At 37.8% G+C, this 10,119-nt stretch overlaps 1 long non-coding RNA gene across 1 annotated transcript; it reads right to left on the reverse strand.

The window, feature by feature from the left end:
* Positions 1 to 9,270: 9,270 nt before the first annotated feature.
* Positions 9,271 to 10,119, reverse strand: LOC113360975. Its single transcript, XR_003364896.1, has 2 exons — positions 9,787 to 10,119; positions 9,271 to 9,693 (listed from the first exon to the last, which is right to left on the reverse strand). It is a non-coding gene; the product is annotated as an uncharacterized LOC113360975 (long non-coding RNA).

Consider the following 10,119-nt stretch of genomic DNA (forward strand, 5'->3'; position numbering starts at 1 on the left):
ATAACAAACTAAGTACCAAATATGTATATTCGGTAGTTCCAAGATACTAGTTTACTGCCGAAGATGAGAAAAAACCCCAAAATGGTTTTCCAAAAATATCTACATTCGGTAGTTATGTAGAGTTATTTACTCCCGAATGGCCCCAAAAACGAATTCCTCAGAAAATTTCAAAACTCAGTATTCTTATCCTTTACAATCGGTAATAGCTTAACATTCTTTGACTGCCGAATATAACAGTGGCCTCGAAATAAAATTTCCGAAAACTTGAAAATCGGATGTTTATCGATTAAAGTTATCTTCCGGTTATTTATATTCGGCTGGTTTACTATATATTTTAGCTTCCGATTATATCATTTTTTGCACTCAGTAAACTGTGTACATTCATTTGCATAAATCGGGTGTTTTGGGTAACCGATAGGATTCCGAATATAGAGTATTCGGAAGTTTGACTTATTTAATAACCTCCGATTATTGTATAATAATTTGTTGCTTTCATATGCAGGCCGTTGAAGAGTTTGTTGATGACTTCTATTTGAGGCCCGACACTTCCCTATACTATGCAAACGATTTGGTATACTCATTACTACTTTTTTCTTTTTTTTTTTTCAAAATTTATATGTTAAATGGTTATGCTTATTAGATTTGTTTTGTTTTATGCACGTTTAGACATTTGGAAGTAAGAAGGAGGCAAAGGAATGGCTTATGAACAAGGCAAAAGATAACATGTGCGTGGTAGTTCAAAATAATCATGTTAGTGACACTCGATTTGAAATGATTTGTGAGCGAGGTGGGACGCGAAAGAGTCACGAGGGAAATAATAGTAAGTACATACGGAAGACGAATAGGAAATACCGAAGCAATACCAAGAAGATAGGATGCCCATTTAAGATTGTCTTCTATAAGCCCGATGGTATTAAAGGTAAAGAGTATAAAATGTATAAAGTTGATAACGGTTGTCACAACCATGATGATCCGTTGGATTTAATTGGACATGTAATGGTTGCCAAGTTAAAACCACATCAAATGCAGACGGTGAGGTCTATGCGGATCCAAAAAGCGAGTGCGATCTTAAGTAAAATAAAGGCGGACGATCCTGACAACTTGTCTTCTTTGTCTACAATTAAGTCGGCCCTAGCTATGATCAAAAGGACTGATTGGGATGGTAGAACGGTCATGCAACAATCGGAGTGGCTAGCGGAGTTACACGGCTACACCTTGAGAAGGGAAGAAAAGGATGGTATAGTGGTTCGTATTTTCTTGGCACATCCCGAAATGATCCAATTGGCTCAATGCTTTCATCAAATTTTGTTGATAGATGCTACTTATAAGACAAACAAGTATAACATGTCGTTGTTGAACATTGCTTGCCATACTTCGGACGAAAACACGTTTACGATTGCATGGGGTTTAATGGATCATGAGAACAATGTGAGTTTCATTTGGATGTTGGAGACATTGAGGTCCATTTATAATGTGAGTTTCAATGCAATCTCAAAACCAATTGCCATCATCATTTCCAAGCTAAAAGACCAAGGAAGGGTACCAAGAGGTCAAAGGAAGAGGATGAGCGCATTAGTAAATTAACCGTGGAAGAACGTAAGGAAGAGGATAGGCTATTTGAAGAAAAGTGGAAGGAGGATGGAATAATTTGGAAAATGTTCATGAAAGCATGGGACAAAATTTTTTGGTCGATGACCGAGGAAATTTACGAATGTAACTTGAAGAAATTTGAGGATGAATACGGCACGGACTACCCAAAACCGGTTGAGTATTGTAAAAAACAATGGTTAACGATTAAGGAGAGGTTTGTGTTCGCATGGACATATGAATATCGTAACTTCAAGAACGAGGCGACAAGCATTGCGGAGGGGTCTCATGGTCGACTAAAGAAAATACTAATTGGTAGTCAAAATGGAGTTGTGTAGATCCAAGAAGCAATCCATGAATTCACCAATCGTGATCTCGTAAAGATTAGGAAATGTATGCAATTTAGTGTACACCAATTCCCGGTGGAACATATTAAGGAAAAATTGCTTCTAAGGGGAGTTGTTCATAAAGTTTCAAGATGGGCAATAAATCGCATGATGAAACAATTGAAGTTATATAAAACTTATGATGACGAGAATACGGTTTGTGTTTGCAAGGATATGATAGGTATTGGACTCCCATGTCGTCATAAGTTGGGTAGGTATGTTGAAGTGATTGACATCGACGATATTCACCCATTTTGGAAGCAAATAAATTTCACTCCGAACACCCAGGTAGTTGATGGTCCGTCTTTCTTCGAGTCGGAATTGTGTGCACGAATAGCCGAGCGTTACGCTACATCAAACGACACCAAAAAGCAAATATTGATGCATAATTTGGAGGAAGCCCTTCACCCTTGTTTAAAGGAGGTTGATGAACCTATTAAGAAAAAGAACACCGGTAGGCCGAACACCGAAGTGTCGAGGACCATCCAAAGAAAAGAGTTGAAGGAGTATTTGTCTAATAAAAGAATATTGTCTAGGCACGAGCGTTCGAAAGCCAAATTTGAAGATGAGCCGGAACCTAAGAAAAGAGGTTGTCCAAGAAATGATTAAAGTGGACCAACCACCCGACAAGTAAGTCAACCCAATGTTGTTGAAGAAGTTGTTGATCAAATGAACGCCTCGCAACAAACCCAACCAATGGAAATTCTTACTATAAAAGAGGACAAAGGTACTCTTCGTTGCCCTAGAGATCTTAATGGAAGACCAAATCGATCCACATATACAATATACAAAGAGTATTTGGAACAACTCCCTCCAATTATCATTCCATTTGTTTTGTAGACCGACGAGGTTGATGGGGATGGAAATTTTGGGTTTCACGTTGCTACGGAACAAATGGGTTACTTTAGAGAGGCGGATATCGAAGATGTCACCCAATGCCAATATTTAAGAAATAAGATGGCGGTACAACTAGTGAAGGACAAGGGTTTTTTATGGAAGATGATGAGGCGAGGAGATAGATACGACAAAGAACAAGAGTTCAAAGACTTAGTTGCGCGTGTGAAGTGTCGAAAGGGATTGAAGACAATCGGATCCAAGTATTGGATGACAATGCCTAAATTTGGATATCTCCTAGCGGACGTTTTGAATTGCGTGGTACATTTCTTTGTTCCTCCTATGTATGGACTTAGCATGACGTTTGCACCCACAAGAACGGCTTGCGACGAGTCGGTTAAAGATAGAAGAATCGTAATGGCATTTGTGAATGAAATGCATTTTATCGGTTTAAGAGTAAAGAAAGATTGTCCGTTACCTCCGTTGAGTAAGTGGCACGATTACTTCCCGATGAACCATTGCAAGGATTGGGTGAAACAATATGAGTCCAACATGGTTGATTGGGATCGTGTTATGGACAACAACTTTCCCGCTGAGTTACTCGAATTGATCCCCTCGGATGATGACGATGTTTGATCGTTTTTTTTCGAGGATCGGCACGACTATAATTTTTTTTGAAACTATGTAATCGGAACAACAGTATTATAACACTTCAATACGATTAATCATATTCGGGAATTCCATATTTTATCAAACCGCCGATTAATATTAAAAATTTGAATTTACAGCACTCAAACATCACATGTTATTCTTTTTTCCCAGTCCGAGATGCAACAATCAACGCGGCTTCGAAATGTAGAAACGACTCTCCTCTCCACTTGGAATAAGCATCTTGTGCCGCAAACCTGTCGTCTCTGTGCCTAGCAAGAATACGGTTGTACTCGGTGCACAATTTTATAACATGGTGCACCCTTGAAGAAACATGGATGGTTCATAATTGTGGCGTGGCTTCTTGTACTTACCAACAAAAGGACCCAATGAAACGTTAATCCAAAATATACGATCGTCCTGCTGTTCTTTGGGTAGATCTTTCACAATGTAATAATTTTTTATCCATTCGGTCTCTTCCTCAACTTGTTTTAATCTTTCTCTATGATGGAATTGTTCTTGACCTCGCTTCTTAGCCTTGATTTCCTCTTCCTCCTCCTCCGTTGCCACTAACGATGGTTTAATTTTTTTGGGTTGTTTGTTCCTTTTTTGTATTTCTTCTTCCATTGTTGCAATTGATGTAGTTGTTCGCTTGCATCTTCGAAGTATGTTGTCGATTGATGATGGACTTGCCATTGAAAAGTTTTTCATTCCGATTTTTTACTCAATAATAACTGAGAGGGGTTACCCTCCTTATATAGATTAGAGTTCCAACGGATCTAATTTTTGAAAATATGGCCGTTGAGGTTTCTGAAAATATGGCCGTTGAGGTTTCGTATCATTGGTGCACTACAATCGGTTGTTAACGATACACGTATTACCCCCGAATAAGACATTCGGTGGAAAATTTAAATTCTTATCTACCGATTAAGTTGGAAGTTACCAAAACTTAATCGGAAGTTAAATTAGTTACCAAAACTTCCGAATATGGGCTGTCTAACCTTCAATATTGGCCCTTGGAACCACCTGGAGCCATGGCGTGGTTTGTTTTGAACTTGTAATATTCAGAGGATAGGTTTTTTGTAAAGTTCCGAATGTACGATGGCCCAAAAATCAGAATTTGGGAAAAACTTATACCTTTCAAATTTTGTCTTTGAATTAATCGGAAGTTAAATTAGTTACCAAAACTTCCGAATATGGGATGTCTAACCTTCAATATTGGCCCTTGGAACCACCTGGAGCCATGGCGTGGTTTGTTTTGAACTTGTAATATTCGGAGGATAATTTTTTTGTAAAGTTCCGAATGTACGATGGCCCAAAAATCAGAATTTGGAAAAACTTATACTTTTCAAATTTTGTCTTTGAAATAATCGGAAGTTAAATTAGTTACCAAAACTTCCGAATATGGGCTGTCTAACCTTCAATATTGGTCCTTGGAACCACCTGGAGCCATGGCGTGGTTTGTTTTGAACTTGTAATATTCGGAGGATAGGTTTTTTGTAAAGTTCCGAATGTACGATGGCCCAAAAATCAGAATTTGGGAAAAACTTATACTTTTCAAATTTTGTCTTTGAACTAATCGGAAGTTAAATTAGTTACCAAAACTTCCGAATATGGGCTGTCTAACTTTCAATATTGGCCCTTGGAACCACCTGGAGCCATGGCGTGGTTTGTTTTGAACTTGTAGTATTCGGAGGATAGGTTTTTTGTAAAGTTCCGAATGTACGATGGCCCAAATACTGGCCCCAAAATGGGATTTTTCCTATATCAGAAATTTTGAGATTTTTTCAATATATACATTCGGTAGTGAGAGTTCTTCCGAATACTGTGTGTCTACTTAAATATATTCGGTAGTCAAAAAATTCATTAAACTACCGATTATTAGCAGTTTGTATCCAGGAAGATATGGCCACCAATATTCGGCAGATAATTATCAAATCTTTCTCCCGAATACTGTCGATGTTCTTGAGAAATGAAGAACACGACTACATTGGGAAGTAAATAAGCATGAATATCGCCCGAATCTGGATAAATAACCGAAAACCCTATAATTTTTTTTTCTCGATTCGACGAATTAAAGCGAAATAAACCCCAAAAATGATAGATTCTTACCTAATTGGGGCCATTTGAAGTTGACGAAGTGTTTGACTATCGGAATCGCCACCACCGACTACATTGCCGGGTACGCGTTCTTCGCGTTCTTATACAGTTGAAACGAGTAGAATTTTTTGATTTGGTTTTTATACAATTTTACCAGAAGGGTATTTATGTAACTTCAATATCATATAGGGTACCCCTTAACTAGAGTCTTTGGCTGGGTATAAATTGATGGCCCCTAAATCCTTTCGGGTGGCCCCTAAAAACGCGAGGATTTAATATTCTCTATGTTTTTTACCGAAATACAAATTGTCTGGACCTAGACTTATCTACTTGAATGAAGTTCTAAAATATTTGTGAGTACTCATCTCATTTTTTGACTTACTGTAAAATCCTTGGTTTGTTGCCAGTATTTTTTGGTTGGTGTACAGTTTACCCAGTTTTTTTTAACCTTACTGCCTGCCTCAAGTACCTGTTTTAATTTATACGACAGTAACCCATTATATTTTATAGCATCCTGAAAAGTAAGGTACCCATTTTAATACACCGTCTGAAATAAAATATGTACTACTTTGCTTATAAAGAAGTGAGCTTCTTAGCAGGCACGCTACTGGCGTTAAATGATAGCTATTTAGGTAGGGACTATCTGCAGTTTAAGGTCATCCTGATCCTATAATTAATTATTCAACAGAACTAAAGTTCAACTCCAATCAAACCGTAAATTATGTATGCATTTGAAATCCCAAAACAACAGGGAGCATTCACTAACCCACACACCTAAGACTTGCCGAAGAAAGACTTGGGAAAAAAAAATGTTCAACCTAAATCATAAGAACTCAGAAAATTATCAGTGAAGCAATACAATTCAACTATACCGAAAAAAGACAGTAGCTTTAAACTCGTGTTGCCTGCAATATCCTTGACGTAACCACTTCAAAGTCCTCTTTAAGTTCCTGAAAAGCATAAAGTAGGACTGGTAAGAAGAGGAGTAAAGGGTAAGAAACACTCTGAACTTTCATTTCCATTTCCTCCAAACTGCTTTTTTACAGAGAAAATAACTTTGATAACGAAGAAACGATCTCAAATTTCAACTTGTGGGTAGTAAAAATTGGTTTAACACCTAGATGATTAATTCAAGACTAATTCTTCACCACAACATGTCCATATCTAATAGTATTAGCAGTTGCAGCTTGAATAAACTCTTTTAAAATGTTCAAATACTCAGTCCAAGTAACTAACGAGCAAACATTTACTATAAAGCTAATATTTGGTCATCACAATTGGAATGCACAAATTCATGCTTGCCAACAACAACTCAATTAACATAAAGTTTTTGAAGCTACTGTAAACCTGAAGCTCCCATAATAAAACCGTCTTCGTCGGCTTTAACCACTTTCGAGGTATCAGCATCACCACTCCCTGTACTGCAAAAAAGCAAGGATTTGTAAAGCGATGCGAGCTCAGTGATAAGCTAATTGATCAAGGATTATTAATGATGATTTTGTTACCTGGGATTGTATATAGACCAATGAGTCAGGCTGAGTGTGCTCGTCATTTATGAAGAGTGAAGAGCAAAAGACAATATATTAATATGTGCAACCATAGTCCTAAGATTTTAAGAACTCTGTTGAAACTAGCAGAAACAACAAAAATTTATTTTATACGATCTTTCCCGTTATCCAATTTATTTAACACGACCATCAAAACAAAAAAACGATATTAATTTCAAAATTGTAGAACTGTTCTCGTTTATGATCAGAAAAATAAAAAGGAAATTATACGTCATATGTGACATAGGAACATTCTAAACCAACTGCAATTTTGATGGGTTTAGGTAAGTGTATAGCCATATCAAAATTTAGTCCTAACTATACAAAACATCTAAATCCTTGAACCCAATACCCAGTGGCGGAACCAGGATTTGAAGATGGGGGTGGGGGTGGTAAATTTTTTTTCTCACACCCAAGTTAATGTGGGAAACACTACTTCACACTTTCAAGTTTCACCCCGTGTAGAGAAATGTGCTCAATAGACTCGCCTCTGAACAACAACACTCACACAAATTATTAAGACTAACAAGAGTTAAACTGTCGTCGCATTGGAGTCTTCCAACAGATGTGAATAGCATGTCTTAAGATGAAACTCATTGCTAATCTAAGCACTAAAATATGAGACACTACTAGAATCACTACAAAAGGCAGGACACATACCATGTTGTTTCAGAAAAAGCCTCTTCCATCGCAATTTCTTCGCTGTGTAGAGTAGTTGCCAACTGCAGAAATAGTTTCCATCCAGCACAATAGCATTTGTTTCTGGACATTATGCAAAAGTATGGGTACTCATGCTTTAAGATTAGATCATTCTTCCACTTGTCATGCCGAAAAAGAATATGGGTACTCATGTCGTTATCTTCCATGAAATGCTAATGGAAGTGACAAGTAGGGAGAACATCTATGTCTTCATTGCAGTATGTATCATTGGAGGTTGAGACACCACCATTGAATCTTACTGGTTGAGACACCACCAGACTTGCTAAAGGAAACTAACTGCACCAACCCAAATAATATTTTTAAGTAGTGGCGAGCCATTAAAATTACTGGCAGTTGTAAGAAGTTCCGGCCTAAAATGTATTGCAAACTAAATTTACCTCACTAAGACATGTCCTTAAAACAGTGGCAAGCTGCGGTTAAAGAACAAAAGAGAACTGGTTTTGAAATGGGAGGGACACACCATAAGAAACAACTTAGAATCACTATAATACCAGAATCTCGCATAGTGACATCGGTAAACTCTGTCACGGAGTAGTTTCTATGCTAACCAGACCCTCTTCAATGGCACACAAGCCTCCCATATACTTGCATTATCCACATGATGTTACTGTCTTGGGCTACCATGTTCATAAGCATCTTCTAAAGAAATATCCCCACAGTTGTTACCATCCCAGACAATATTGTGACTCATTGTGAATGGCCACAGAAACTGAACAAATCAAAACACTTATTCAAGGATTGAGATTCAAGTTGTCTAGCTACCGATTACCTGCGATTACCTGAAAACCATGTCTACCTAAGAAAAAAAAAACTCTATACATTGATGAAATTCTATTTCTTTGTGCAGTTCATCAAACATCCAGTTGAATTGTTGGGACCTTAGTCCCACATTGGTAGATGAGGCTTAATTGGGTAGTTTATAAGTCAATGGGATCCCTCACCTAGTCAACCGGTTTTCGAATTGAGTTCTACCCATGGGTTTATGACGAGTTAGTGTTGGTATCTTAACATTTGGTATCAGAGCCAACCACCACGGCCCATGCCCGCACCATGGAAGGGGTGACCTATAGGCTGGATTAAGGTGTGGGTGCACCTGTGTATGGGCGCAGCTGTCACCACATTGAATACTGGTAGTCGAGTGGAGCCGCCATAAGGGAAAGGGTTACCGCCGGGCAAGTGTCGATAGAGTGGTCCAACGAGGACACTGAGTCTGGAAGCATGATGGGATGTTGGGACCTTAGTCCCACATTGATAGATGGGGCTTAATTGGGTAGTTTATAAGTTAATGAGATCCCTCATCTAGTCAATCGGTTTTCGAGTTGAGTTCTACCCATGTGCTTATGACGAGTTAGGGTTGGTATCTTAACATTTCCAATTGATAAGCCCAAGACTTATCAATCAATGATCAGTACAGAAATTAGACGAATGAAGAGATGAGAAGGGAAGAATGCAGACAAGGAATAGAAGAATTCATTAGAAAACAGATAAGAGGTTTACAGACACAGAGGATACATCAATCCATTTCATTCATCAACATCACATACAGGTACACCACCACTATATATATAGCAGCATCCTTGGAGTAACCAACTAAACTACCCTAACCACTCCATAACTGTACGTACATATCAGACATTCTACAACGAGGGCCTATCATGAATTCAAAATAAATCACCAATAATTCCTCTAATATCCTACATACATAGGATTACGCCTACATTTGGTCTACAGACGAGGTGAACAAGCAATTACATAACATAATTAGTTGAAGCATTTCAACAAACACTTACCAAGCAACTCTAGTGTTGCATAATATGGACTAACTCTCTCGGACTCCCTCCCCTTTTTTCTCTGTTCTTCTTTCTCTTAATCTGTTAACAAGACATAAACAACAGATAAATGGATGAGCATGGTGGACTATTACCCAAATCCACACAAAATCAATATTCCCCTACTACTGCTACCTCTGCTTCATCTTCTTTTCGAATTCTCTTTCTAACAATTCATGTTTTCCACACAGGAAGTTTAGGAGTCAAAATGATGGGTTTGAAGAGTTAGATAATGGTTTATTTTTGGTTGGAATCTGAATCGAGGGTGATGAAAAGTTTGGGTTTTGTTTTTCTATGAGAATCGAGAATGATTGAATTGGATGGACGGAATGATTTTGTGAATGTTTGAATGATGATGGGTTTCTCCTACTAGGTTGTAACTATGGTTAGTTATTAACTATAGTTCAAGGGTAATATTGGAAGGGAAAAATGAAACTTAAGAAACAAGAATGGACAACCGATTTTTTC

Source organism: Papaver somniferum, chromosome 3 (genome assembly GCF_003573695.1).
Source record: "Papaver somniferum cultivar HN1 chromosome 3, ASM357369v1, whole genome shotgun sequence".
In the NCBI taxonomy this organism is placed as follows: Eukaryota; Viridiplantae; Streptophyta; class Magnoliopsida; order Ranunculales; family Papaveraceae; genus Papaver; species Papaver somniferum.